We start from the raw sequence: 13,131 nt of genomic DNA on the forward strand, positions 1-13,131 counted from the left end.
TTCAAAATATTCCATTCAATGAACTCTTATTTATATAGAACTTTGAATTTGGCAAAAGAGTTCAATACAAATCTTTCAAGTTACATGTCCTGTTTTAAAACTGTAGGATTTATTTCCAATTTCTCCTCAAACAAGTCCCTTCTTTGCTATCTCCACTATATATTTCAGTGTGTCAAAGATCAAAACTCAAAATTGAAAGGAAATAATATGAGTTTGTCATGGCACTAAATTACCAGCCCCAATTCTATTTTCCCTAGTACTAATGGGGAAAATGTGGCTAAGTACATAATAATTTTTCCCCTTCTAGAGGTACAAACTTTTTGTCTAGCTAGCTATAAATCAGTCCCAGACTTCATCAGACCCTTTTAAAATGCTTCTCCTTATTTTCTTACCCAGATTCCATTACTATTCATATTTCACAGGCTCATGATTTTTATTCTGAGAATTTGTGAAAAACTAGATTATACAATTGAAAAACAAGCCATTTCAGCTGTTATTCTTGATCAAATTTTTACTCCACAAATATTAATCATTCAAAATCATGACACATACTTTCTAAAATAGTGTCAGACTGATGTGGGTTTGTCATCAAGGTAATCATATGTAATAATCTTCCAGATCAAAGAGACTTTATTCTTTCCTCTACAATTTTTCAATCCTTCACTGGCTACGAAAGTTTGAAAGCTGACATCTAGGCATCCCCAGTTTCCAAGATTACCTGCACACACTTAATGCAAATAGAGTGACTCTCACTTCCCCCTTATTTATATAAAGATTCAAAAAGATATCCTTCCTTGTTATAATGATGGTGAGTGTGGCTGACACCATCTGTCTCTAACCAGCAAAAACGTTTCTTCTTTCTTCCTTCCTTACCAGGAGACCACTCCTTAGCTTCTTTTTCACCCAGATTTTCGTACAGAGAGACAGAAATGGAAGAGGAGTGATTTTTTTTCTGATTAAAAGAGAGGTGTGAGAAGATCTTCCTCACTATTTGCTTTGAGTGTTTATTCAGTAAAGAGAAACAAAATGGCTGGAGTTGCTGCACCATCTTGTGACCATCTGGGATGTGAAGCCATCTAAAATCGGAAACATTAACATAAAACATACAAGATACACCTGATATAAGCTAACAAACTAATGTTATTCCAAATAAAATAAAGATAATTAAGGCAAATGCTAAATTTTGTCTTTTTTCCCTAGAATTAGTTATGTGTGAACTCTGTGAAAATAATTCTTTCCACAAATTCAAGTAAGAGAATTATTTGAACCAAATTATAACATTACGGCCGAGACTCCATTTCCCTTAATATTATATAGATATAAATGTGAAATCATTCTTCTCACAACCTAAGTAATAATTTAATCACTTGATAAATTTCATGGATGTGGTTTTCTTTTGTGCCGTAACATAACGTAGTTATATAACTCAGAATAAAACTTTCTCCAAAAGACAGTAGTAGCATTAATTACTTTTGACAACAACCATATAGCATCTTATATGAATTAAGTTTAGCTCAGAGTAAACTATGACATTAATTTCATATCACTGAATGTTGATTTCATACCACTTTTTGAAATAATTCCTCCTTTCTGTGTATTTCTGACTACATATTAATAATTAGATAACTTGAGGTATAGAAAACTTATTGTCTGCCACTACCCCATGCCTTCTGAAAGCTCAGAATCTAAACCTAAAATATATTGAAACAATTACAGATATAATTAAATTAACCAAAATTAATACATAGCATGCCTACCAAAAGGTAGGTTCTTCATTATTGAAGAACATTTTGAAAAAAAGAAATAGCACCAAGCTTCCTGTTATTATTTTAGGAAATAATTATGGTGTAACCACTTAACATGTTCCTTTACTTTACCCATTTTTCTTATGACCATTTTCAAATTACAGGAAAGTTGCCACTGTGACTAGGGTTAACCTGTTTAACTGTATCAAGATAAACCACATGGATTTTAAAAGGAAACTCATTTCACTGCGTTGAGAGATCAGTCTGATGTTCTCGCTAAGACATTTGGACAGATGATTATAGCTGTTCAGTCAATGCATGAGTCCCATCTCTGCCAAGACTTCCTCCCTCTAGTCATGGATTAGTGACCTTTGGGCAGCTGCCTAAGCAAGAGGGAAAAGATGCGTGTGTCTCCGTCTGAAATCCTCTGTAGTAATTCTAATTGACTGCAGTGATATCTACTGGTGACTGTGGAGAAAGCTGACAGCTGCAGGCCCTGTTGTGGCAGCCAAAAAGCCACTCTCGTGGAGATCTTAGATGAGTATATTAAGTACTTTACTAGCTCAGCTGGTGAAGTTACTTTAGCTCACTTGGCATGAGCACTGGCCTGAGAATAGTAAATCAGCTCTTAAAAGTATCTTCTTGTCATCTGAATTGTAAATGTTCAGTGAGCTAATACTAATCCTCTTTTATAAATAGAACTGACCCTTTAGTGCTTTAGTGTCATCAAGAAAGTTCTTCCTTTCATTTTGCTAACTTTACTTTTTCCTTTGCTTAACCCCATTTGCCCTTCTACACACAGTAAGCGGAAATCTTCGAAGAGCTCAAGATTAGATATCATAAAAGAGGGCCACAGGTGAACCTCTATTAGTGTGCTGGCCTTACACAGTAAAATGCTGTCAGGAGCTAAACTTGAAATTGTAGAGAAGAGTAGGGGGGGGAAATTCACTGTCAGAAAACTTAGAGCACATGAAACGTACTGTTAGGTACCCCACAGGGTGCTACTGTTTTTCAGTAACCTGTATCGTCAACCTTTCCCCCAAATTATCTGAAGTTGTTCATGAGACTCTATCTTAGATGGTTTAAGGGAATATGGAAGTTCATTATTTTCAATATACTATAATTCATCACTGGTAATAAACTGTTCCACTAGACTCCAATGATTTAGTCCTTCTTTAGGCTTGATTGAACCTGTTTACACATTTCCTCTAACAATACATAAAATACTCCCCCAAACACCAACATCAACGTCTACAAAGAAATCTGAAGACTCTAAAGTCCTGTTTTTAACATAAACAAATAATTGCAGGAGGCACAAAACTTCAACTTTTCCAGCAAAGAAAGCATACAATTAACAGAGAAGCTAAGTGAATTTTTTTCCTTCTTGAAATACTTGACAGATGGGCTGTGTTTTATTTCCTTTTATATACCCCCTGCCTTGAACATAGGACAGCAGAAATGGTAGATGCTTAATAATTCATTGACAAATAAAAAAGTGAATAAATGCTATTTATGAGTAGTAACACATTCTTGTCATTTCTGAACCTAATTGGAAAGTAAAATTGGCAAAATCAAATTCAGATGGTGTAGTGAGATCTACAAAAATAAAATAATTTATCTGTCCTTCTAGGATGCCCTTATAAGTGAATTTAATTGCTTGTTTTACCTAATTAGAAAACCTCTAAATATCCCAAAGATTATTAAGTTTCCCTCATTCATCACATTTTAATATTATCAAAGTATTATAAATTACATGGTTTAAGCATTTTACTAACAGAGTTCTGTTTAGGATGAGTAATATTTTCTCATTAAAACTTTCCATGTAATTTTTCCAAAAAAAACCCATGAATCCTATTTTTCAAATATAGATCTTGTTATCTGGCTTAATTTAAAATTAATATCCTTATAATACTGTCTTTCTATAGGAAAAGCAGAGCAAGTCACTTTCTACACTGATACAGGTTTACAAAAGGATAAATAAAATTCCTTCAGTTATATAATTGTATAAAGCAACACCCTAAGGAGGCAAGCTGGTCTTTAAAATGGGTTTTAGTTTTGTGTCCCAAAATCAGTGCCACAAAGGTTTTCATTATTGCTCATTTTAAAATATGCTCACTTTAAATATTTTAAACACTTATTGAAAATGCTCATTTAATTTGCCAAGGTCTAGTGCCCTTAGAAACACCTTTCCCTGCAGATGCTGAAGATGACAAATAGTATGATTAGGATAAAAATAAGAAACAGTGGCTGCAAGGTAGAGAGGGCTATTCGGTCTGTTCTCGGAAGTTCAAATTCCCAAGATGCCATCCACATGTCCCAGGCCATTCATAATGAAAAAGCAAACAAACAAGAAATGTCTACAGATCATAACGAGGCATGTTTAAAAACTATTTGGTTGGGATCCAGAACTGCTGAATTGCTTAATTACTTAAATTTAACTCTCTAGAATGATTTCTTATTATATTGGCTTATAATGACACGAAAATAGAAATTAAAATGCAGAAAAGCACTCAGGCAATAAAGTGAATAAAATGCAATTGAATAATATGTATGGACAACTCATGTGCCTTTTAGAATTATGGCTGCAACTTGGATCTCATTTATTCTGTTATTTGCTTAGTGTTGTAATTAACAACAAAAGTTCACAATAGAAAGGTCACGTGAGAATTTTATTAACTCTACAGTCCCCGCCCATTTATTTTCCAAATATAATAATCATCTGTAGTTCATCTAAACGTGTGTGTTATTTTTCTTAAAGGCAACATGGTATATGGTTATTTATACTTTCAATTTTCTTATCAGAAAGATCCAGTTTGAATCTAGAGTTCTACCAGTTCAATTGTTAAAGCCTCTGAATCTGTTACCCACCTAAGATACAGATAATAGTAGCCCTCAATAGCAACTGCTCAGTAACATACCTTTAATATTGAGCATTTGTATAATATTTTACATTAACAAATGCATTGAAATTAGTAACAAAAGTAATAATAGAGTTATACTTATTTCATTTGAAGACTTGTCTTATTTTTAATAAATAAAATCACTGCTGCTAATGTTAAGGTCTACAGAGCATTTCATCAATCCTTCATTTAATCATTTAGAAAAGTTATGGTTGAAAATATTATAAAAAGAAAAAGTTTTATGGTGTCAAAGTTGAATAACCTAAGAAACTCAGGTTTCCACCAATCACAATTAACATACAGAGAACTCTAGAACACAGATCATTTACCATCCTTTTGGAACAATTCCTCACAATGTGTCACTATTTACCTTTATTCTGCCGGAGGGGAGGAGGATGGGTTGTGTGTAAAGTAATTTTGGGAAACAACATTACCCTATGTTTCCCACTTAAAGTTTCACCATGCATTTATCAATAGAAAAGCTTGAAGAAGTTCTGCAGTAAAAAACCTATTTTCATCACAAAATACCTTTTAGTGGTATACGCCCACATGGATGCTGCTTTACAGACACAAAAGAAGTAGAAACACAAGATTAAGAACAATGGAAACAAAAGCTCTTATAGAATTAATATCTAGAGAACACTAAATTTATTTCAAGAAAAATATAGCAGCTTATTTGACTGAGTTCCAACTTTCATAGGTACATTAGAATGATTATATCAGCTCAAATGGAAAAAAATCAGAGTAATCATATCATTGACTATATTGAATAGATACTTTAAGGACATAATGACACACAATTTCAAATTATGAAGAAACAAAGATTGTTTTAAAAAAAAAAAGACACCTTTGAATGCATCAGGCTGTTGTGGCATAAATCCAATTTTAAAAGGCCCTACAAATTGGAAGCTGGCCTTTAAAATGGGTTTTAGTTTTGTGTCCCAAAATCAGTGCCACAAAGGTTTTCATTATTGCTCATTTTAAAATATGCTCATTTTAAATATTTTAAAGAAATCTAATGCTATCTCCAGATAGATCATGTCAGAATTGAGTTAAATTGTAGGAGATCTAGGGAGTGTTGGAGAATTGCTTGGTGGTATGGAGAAACTCCCCCCCCCCCATAACACTGGAAACCTGTCAGAATAGTTTAGTAAAGCTTATTCTTTTGGATACTTTATTTTTAAATATTTTATTTATTTATTTGAGAGAGATGGTGAGAGAGGTCATGAGCAGGGGCAGGGGAGAGGGAGAAGCAGGCTCTCCACTGAGCAGGGAGCCTGATGCAGGGCTTGATATAGGTTAGTCCTATGTGTTCACTTTGTATACAGTTCCACTTGTTAAATTATAAGAGAAAATACTGTACACTGAGATTATGGTTATGTTTGAATGTGAAAAACAATTACTTGGAAAGAGGAAATCTGACAGGGAAGGATCCCAACCTGAGAAGACAGCAAAGAGTAGTAAGACTGGGGCACCTGGGTGGCTCAGTCAGTTTAGCATCCGACTCTTAATTTTCGCTCAGGTCATGATCTCAGGGTCGTGCGATCGAGCCCCTCGTGGGACTCTGCACTCAGTGTGGAATCTGCTGGGGATCCTCTCTCCCTCTCCCTCTGCCTCTCCCCACCTTTCTAAATAAAATATTTGAAAAGCAAAATAAAAACAAAAGGGTAGTAAGATGACCCAAAAAGCAAGCAGGTAAACATATCACAACCCAATAGTACTGAAATTCAAGGGATCTGGCAAAATAATTTACTACCTACGACACAGCCAACAGCAGGGGCATCAGCACAGTAGTCAGGTTTCCCTGAGTCTGCGTGCCAGGGGAGACAAAATGGGCCCAGATGGAGACTACATAAAGGTGTGTTCTGCCACAGCAGAGGAGTCTAGGTTCAGGGGCTCAACACTTTTGTCACGAGCAGAAAATAAGCCAATCTTCTCTCCCAGAAGTTGCCTCACAGTCACATGTGATTTCCTTGACATACTTAAGCGTCTATGTGACTAACTACTGAAACTGCTCATTATCAGGAAACACCTGGACCTTGCTATTTGATATATTCAGCAAAGATGTGCAAGGACATTCAGGAACCATGGCAGAGTGATTTCCCAACAAGAGCAAACATTATCTGAATCAAATTACTATGAAGGAATTATATTCTATAACATATCTGTAGCAGATTAAAAAAAATACTGGTTAGTACGATAGTTGGTAATCATATGAGATTAATTTTTAGCCAATAGTTTTAAATTCTTTTCATCCTTAAGGTATCATGCTCTTATTTTTCGATTTTTGGATTTTAGGGGAATGATCCGCCTGTTGAGATATAACCTAATTTACAGGATAATTATAAAGTGCATGCATACCTAAATTGAAATATCGTATTTAAAATTTGCATAACTTGATGAATGAATCACTATAAGAATTCCATATAAGGAAGCTCAAGCTGGGCCTCAACTCAAATAAGTTTAGCTGAAGTTTGGTTATAGCCCAATTATTTCCCAGACAGTATGGAAGGTCAAGCCATTATAAATTAGAATTTTATTATCTATTGGCAAAATGTTATAAATGTCATACTGTGAAAAGGTCCAATATTATGAAAATGCTAATAGTGATATCAAAAGTAAAATCAAATGAAACGATCTTTGCAAACATTTATGTACCAAAAAACGAGAGTTTTTATTTCATCATATCACTAAATTCCCCTTTCACATTCCTAGTCGGGTGAGGGATAGATACATATGCATGTATTTGTGATAAGGTGCAAATACCATATGTGTGTATGCACACAGTGCTGATGCCATGCAGGAGACCACTTAAAACACATCCTGTGGCTGTGATGGAGGGTGCCTCCCCCCCCAGATATGGTGTTACAGCAGCACCCTGTGGAAGCATTCACTGAACAAAGGAAAGAAGGAAAGATGACACTTCAATTGAAGGTACCTTCTGTGAAACATCAATGTTCAACTAGCTGAAATGAAGCACGGGAGAGTGGTAAAGTTGGAAACCGGCTAAACAGGGTCTTTGTCATAAAAGGCCTGGCGGTGATTATGTTCTGGTTTAAAGACTTTATCCATAAAGTCATGGGAGCCACACACACACACACAAAAAAACTCAACCAAACAAACAAAAAAAACCCACAAAACCTGAATTTAGGAATGACATTACATCACACATTTTTTGAAATAAATTTTTATTCATTTGGAAAAGGGGTTTAAGGAAACCTTAAAATCAGTCAATTCAGGAAGGATATAGTGGTAATTATGCAAATGACAAATGACAGGATACCTGTAACTTAGGTGGTAGCGATCAGATGAAGAGCTAGGAGTTGACACTTGAAGAGATGGCATCATGACATTCTTGATGGCCAATTAATTGTTTGTTGAGGAATAAACAGGAGTTCAGGAAGATTACCAACTATAATGTATTTGCTATTATTCACATATAAAGGCATGATCAATGAGATGGACGATTTAGGGAAAAGATCAAGTTGTAGACATCGTCATAGACTAAATTAATGCTGCCCACTGTTCACTCTTTCTCTCTATATTAGAGTTATGGATTCCTACTCATTGTTGTACCACTGGCCCCAAACAAGGAATGTAAAACCAATTTTACTGACCTTAAGCATAGTCCAGTGACCATTCTGGTGAAGGAAATGTCAGCAGACATGATTTTACCATGACCTCATTCAGGTAAAATTTTAAATGTTACTGTGTAATACAGCTTGGGCTCTTGCATTTCTACCCTCTGCCATGAGAACACCCGGGTAGTGGTTCCAGAATCAGAAGTCATGCAAAATCCAGTCAAGCTTAGCAGACATGCAATTGATCTATGGGCCTCATATAATATAAACAAGAAATGTTAATTATAATCCAGTGTGAAAATGGGGGTGTTATCACAAAACCTAACTAATATGCAAATAATATATAGTTCAGTTTAACATGTCAGGTTTGAGTTACTTACTGAGAAATCTAAGAAGAAATGTCCAGTAGGAAGTTATTCAGGTACAGAAGTACATAAAATAAGAGGCAGGGGATGAAGATAAAAAGAGAAAAATGTACCTCTCAAAGTGTCCTGGCAATAGTAAAGAGGATTATTAAATGAGTACCTTTTTCTTGACACTAGATAAGAAGTCATCTGTAGCACCTCTATCCAAAGATGAAGGTGTCATAGACAGCCCCAAATTTGTTACCAAAGTAAAAACCTTTTTGGATCCAAGGAAAACAAGAGCAAGGATGCATGCAGTTGAGATGTTTTATATGAGTAGGCCTGTGTTCAGTGATTTAGCATTGTGCAATAATGACTTTTGGAAATCCTATTTTATATCATTATACTCACAGTCTCTAGAAATATTAGAACCGTGACATTGTTGGTTTTTTTTTTAATTTTGAAGAGTAATCTAATAGCGCCATCAGAAAAGTAGTTGAATCAGTTTTATTAATGACATAAAGTATTAAGATGTTGGATATCTAAGACATACTGACTTTCATTTTATTTCAAACTACTGCAGTCTTAAGCATCAGGTGAATGAACGCAGCCCTCCAAAACTTTCCTATGTGAGTTCACAACATTAAAGTGTTGCAGTGTCTCATTATTAAGCAAGTTAAGTTCTTACGTTATCAGTAATGTGGATTAATTTTATCTCTTCCCAATCCTTTCACCGTCTAAGATTAATTCTGCTGTAAGAGAATGAACCATTTATAGAATGAAAACCTTGCCAAAATATAGTTCATCTGGATTCCTGGGTTATTTATGCAAATTATTTCATCCTATTGTAAATACCCAAGTTAATGGGCAATTTCTAGAGGATACATGACCTATCTTTGTTATAAAAGTCACAAGCATGTCTGAACATGTGTTATTTACACCCAAACATTTAAGGAATTAAAAAAAATGAAAATAAAAAGATTTCAAGAGTTTGTTATTCATTAGTACTTTCAGGAAAGAACAATACCTTCTCTACTTCTGGATCTCCAGCAACGAGCCAGTACATAGCATATAAAAAGCATTACAGAAAAGGTGGAAGAATGCCTTCTTCAGTCAAGGCAGGTGAATAATGTGTGCAAGGATGTGTATACAGTACAGAAAAGGTGCTTGAGGATACCTGGCAAAGATTAGATTTAGCCTGTATTATTAATGAGTTGATTAATGAAAATAAGATATTTAGTGTATAATTTTGAGATGTAGACAATTTTTCAGTCTGGCACCAGATACCTGATCAGGAATATGTGCAGCGGTGTGTTCAATACTGTGCAGAAAACAGTAGAGAGATGAGGGAGTATACTTACAAGACATAAACTGGAAATCAGCTCTCAGAAATCCAAACTACAGAGTAAATCACCAAGATGTGATTTCAACTGTTCAGCTGATTTTAATAGTCAATCTGTTTTTAAGCACAGAGGCAAAGAATAATTGTGTTGGAATGTCTCAAAATTAAGAATGATGTGTAGGATCAAACAGAAGAGGATTCTTGCACCGCAGTGCTCTCTCTATATAAACTGTCAAAGAAGTCTGCCTCTCAGAACAAGATATGTTCCCGTAAATGCTGGTGCTAATAAAAAAGGAACAAATCCTCTGCAGTTCTAAACAGTCTTCCAGCGGGATCTGAGGGGGGAAATACCTCTGCAGTTCATTTTCTCCTGGGATTCTGCCTTCGATTCTGCTTAAGAATATGAATATTGTGTAGGCAGATGTTTTATGGGGTTCCTAAATATGACTATTTTTTAAAATAAATTTTAACTTTTAACTTTTAAAATAAAATTTAACTTTTAAATTTATTTAAAACATTAAGCTTTAAACAATTTGTCATAGCAACTTTATGATTATGGATGTTAAAACAAATTGTTACAAGCCACGAGAATGTAAACGTAGCTCCGTTTTACCACCAAATGTTCCATACTTTGTCTTTACTTCAAAGGTGACAAGTAACACAATTTATGAACATAGAAAAAAAAAAGTAGCAGAGAAACAAAATACCTGGTGATAAAATACAGAATTCGGCACACTGTTATATGTCCTGGAACACCAAAAACTACGACTCTTCAGATAAGAGAGGAAGAAAGCTAATTTAAATGTCATATATGTTATTCTACCTAATGATCATAGTAGTTCTTTTAAGATGACATTATTATTTTCAATTTTCAGACAGTGAAACTGAGGCTCAGAATGCTCAAGGATATTGTGCAAAATCATATAAATAGCATGCAAATGAGTTTGATATAAACCTACCCCTGTCTTGTTTTATTCATGCAGCAAGCGTTTATTAATAATTCAAAGTAGGCCAGGACCTGTTCTAAATAAATACAGCTCTAATAAATTTTGGAATTTCCTACTTTATTTTTTTAGGTAAATCATTTAACCTTTTTGAGTGTCAGTTTCTCCATCCATAAAATCCAGATAATTGTATCTCCCATGTACATTTAAAATAATATACATTAAATTGTTTTACAAATTACAAAATGCTATTCAAATACTAGTTTAAAGTAAATAATTGGTTTCATGTTTTTGTATTAACATAGGCAAATATTTGTACCTGCAATGGTGAAGATAAAGAATATAACTTAGGGAAAGCGTTCAACAACTATATCCCATTGTCTTAATTCATTTGGGCTGATAAAACAAAATACCACAGGTTGGGTGACTTCTAAACAACAAAAACTGATTTCTCACAATTCTGGAGGCTGGGAGGTCCAAGATCAAAATGCTGGCAGATTGGGTGTCTTTTGAGAGCCTGCCTTCATGTTTCTAGACAGGATATTTTTACTGTGTCCTCACATGGTGAAAACAACTAAGGATCCTGTGGGGTCTCTTATAAAGGTACTAACTTCAAGTGTGAAAGCTCTACCCTTATAACCTCCTCACTTCTCAAAGGCCCCACCTACTAATATCATCAACAATATGAATATTGGCTAGACACAAAAATTCAGAGCATAATACCAATAAAAATATATAAACATCTCTGTGGGAACAAGACTTGGAGAGAGGAAATGAAGAATAAAATTGTTTGGAAGATACTTTTTGAATTCAGGACAGGATTTTTCAAAGTTAGGTTTAGGAATATGTAATTTTTCTGGAGATCTGGATAGACTTATAACATTAAATAATGAAAAATCTGACGTCACCTTGAGTGTTGCTGGCCTGTTTTTGCAATGATTTGTAAGGGTGGAAGATGAATTTTGGCAGTTTAGAAAAAAAGATTTAAAAGTGGGCAAGTCATTAAGTAACAAGGGAGGATAGTAAGATAAAAACAAGAAAGAAAAAGGAAACAATGACAGAGAAAGAGAGATAAGGAAGAAGGAGAAAGAAGTACAGAAGAGGAGCAAGAAGAGAGTTGTAGCAGAAACAACTGGTGAAGATCTTAGCATCATTTACACTGTGTTGATTTGCGTGTATAGGCAATTGCCTCATACATGAACACTAATATTGTTTGGATAATATATAAAATATAATATTACAAAGGCATTATAAGATAGAATTAATACTGTCCATAATTTAATTGGGTTTAATACAAAGATCAAGAATTAAGATCTCCTAAATCATTATGTTGACTTTTTGGAAGCTTTTTCATTAAAGTTCACATAATGCCTTAAAATCTTACATATATCAAGTCTTAATTTTTCAGAAAATACCTAAATTTGAACATTAACTATGTAGACGATAAATATTACTCTCAAGACCCAAGCCACCAGAATCATTTCTCAAATTTATAGTTCAGACATAAAGTTAAGGAGTTATTGCTCTACTTGAGAATTATTTTGTATCATGGAGCCAAAATTATAAGGCATTCTTCCAGAATTAAAAAAAAACAAACAAACCCATAATTGTTCTTATGGGTAAGGTGGGTAAAAATGAGGGAAGCAAGCATTTAAAGTCAATGAATCCACATATTAATAATTTAGGCTGATTGTAAAGAGGTGGTCTTTGTTTTGCTATTTATATATACCTGAATTCTTAAAGTATTTATTTTATACCATAATCAATTAATTAAACATTAGTGACTAGTTACAAAAAGTAAAAGCATCATAAATTTTAGGGAACCAGAAGGGACATTAGAATTATATATTTCACTGGAATTAAAATTTTTATAGCATCAACACTATTTATTCAGATGATATCTGATATGAAAAACTGATTATATAAAACATAAAATGCTGGGTAAAATAATTTAATATGCTTCCAGATATGTAGGTCTGAAGAAAATTAACAGAGTCCGAGAAACATAATGGAATACGGTTTCAGAAATGTTATTAAGCAATGAAGTTGCCAGATGCCATCAGGGAATAGATAGGGCTTAGGTACTAGATCTCTTTCATATAAATATTAGGAGCTCCTAAAAGGTAGGTAGATGAATTTGAGAATACCACACACAAGAAATTAAAAGGACATTAGAAGCAGTACTACACCAATATATTTGATGATTCAAATAAAAGGAACATTGCCAGGAAAAAAGAGACATTAATGAAACTGACACAAAAAGGGGAAAAAAAGA

The sequence above is a fragment of the Ursus arctos genome, unplaced genomic scaffold, assembly GCF_023065955.2.
Source record: "Ursus arctos isolate Adak ecotype North America unplaced genomic scaffold, UrsArc2.0 scaffold_11, whole genome shotgun sequence".
Classification (NCBI taxonomy): domain Eukaryota; kingdom Metazoa; phylum Chordata; class Mammalia; order Carnivora; family Ursidae; genus Ursus; species Ursus arctos.